Source organism: Fusarium oxysporum, chromosome VII (genome assembly GCF_013085055.1).
Source record: "Fusarium oxysporum Fo47 chromosome VII, complete sequence".
Lineage (NCBI taxonomy): Eukaryota > Fungi > Ascomycota > Sordariomycetes > Hypocreales > Nectriaceae > Fusarium > Fusarium oxysporum.
This window is the reverse complement of record NC_072846.1, coordinates 3508268-3510229: the sequence shown is the minus strand read 5'-3', so window position 1 is coordinate 3510229 and position 1962 is coordinate 3508268.

Below are 1962 nucleotides of genomic sequence, written 5' to 3'. Positions count from 1 at the left end.
ACGCTCGCTTATCATGTACGTTATATAAAAAAGCTATAACGTACTTGATAAGCGAGTGCCACAGACAAGCGAATGCAACACCAAGCGCGTCCCCACGCGTTTTCAACTTCAATTACGATTTTTCCTACAACCAAAAATGCGGAACAAAAGTGACGAATCAAAACTAATTTTAGCTCTTCAGGCTCTTAAAAATGACCCTGAACTAAGTATACGAGCTGCCGCAGCGACTTACACAGTAGACTTTAGCACCCTCGCTCGTCGGCGACGCGGCCAATCTTCTCGGCGCGATATCATACCCAATTCCAGGAAACTAACGGAGTTAGAGGAGTCGACAATCATTCAATACGTTCTCGATCTAGATTCGCGATCATTTCCTCCTCGCCTGCGCGATGTGGAAGATATGGCCAATAAACTGCTCGCAGACCGCGACGCGCCTCCTGTCGGCAAGCGCTGGGCTTCCAACTTTGTCAAACGACAACCCGAGCTAAAGACGCGTCGTTTTCGGAGATACGACTATAAAAGAGCAAAATGCGAAGACCCAGAGGTTATTCGTGGCTGGTTTAGGCTTGTGCGAAACATAATTACCAAATATGGCATTGTAGAGTCGGATATCTACAACTTTGACGAGACTGGCTTTATGATGGGAATTATCTCGACAGGCATGGTTGTCACAAGCGCAGAAAGACGTTCTAACGCAAAATTGGCTCAACCTGGAAACCGCGAATGGACTACAGTAATTCAGGGCATTAATTCCCAAGGATGGTGGCTGCCACCATTCATCATCGTTGCGGGTCAATATCACCTCTCGACATGGTACCAGGATAGCCCTATACCGCAAGACTGGGTTATCGCCACGGCTGAAAATGGTTGGACGACGAACGAGATGGGTCTAGAATGGGTTCGGCATTTTAATAAGCACACTAAGCCACGTACGACTGGTGAATATCGCCTCCTCATTCTGGATGGTCACGAAAGTCACCTTTCAGTCGACTTCGAGCTCTACTGCAAAGACAACAAGATTATCACGCTCTGCATGCCTTCTCATTCATCTCACATCCTTCAGCCCCTCGATGTCGGGTGTTTTGGCCCGCTCAAGCAAGCATACGGGCGACAAATCGAGAGGAAAATGAGGGCGGGTACAACGCACATCTCCAAGGAAGATTTCTTTCCGGTATTTTTAGTCGCATTCCAAGAGTCCATGACAGGAAAAAACATCCGAGGGGGTTTTCAAGGAGCAGGCCTTGTGCCTTTAGACCCTGAAAGTGTAATTTCTAAACTAGACGTGAAGCTACGCACGCCAACACCAGTCGAGGGGGTCGAAGAGCTACCTACACCTTGGGTCTCTCAAACGCCACACAATCCGACAGAGGCAAGTTCACAATCCGAATTCATCAAGAACCGAATCTCTCGGCACCAAGGAAGCTCTCCGACTTTGATTTTACATGCTGTGGACCAGTTTGCAAAGGGGACGCAGGGGATCATGCATCAGATGGCTTTGCTGAGGTCGGAAAACCAGATCCTTCGGCAGGAGAATGAGATACTTAGTCGACGTCGACGTGCCAAGAAAAAGCGTCTCCGACAAGGAGGAAGTCTAACTCTAGCTGAAGGGCAGAGTTTGCAAGATCAGAAGGAGGTTGATGTGCAATTAGAAGAAGAAAGCCGTCGAAATGGTGGTCGGAGGCGTAGGCCCGAAACGAAAGAAAGACGATGTGGCATGTGCGGCAAGACAGGGCATAATGCGCGAAGATGTCCGATAAAGGTAGCAAAGTCTTGAGAACTCATTTCCAACAAGTTTGGGCCGATTTAGGACGGTATGGTTGACTTTACAGGGTAAAGACGGCCAAAGGTGTAGTAAGGTGTGGCATTCGCTTGTCTGTGGCACTCGCTTATCAAGTACGTTATAGTTAATTTATTATTTAAATTATATATAAAAAAGCTTATTTATACTCTTTACACTGTGTA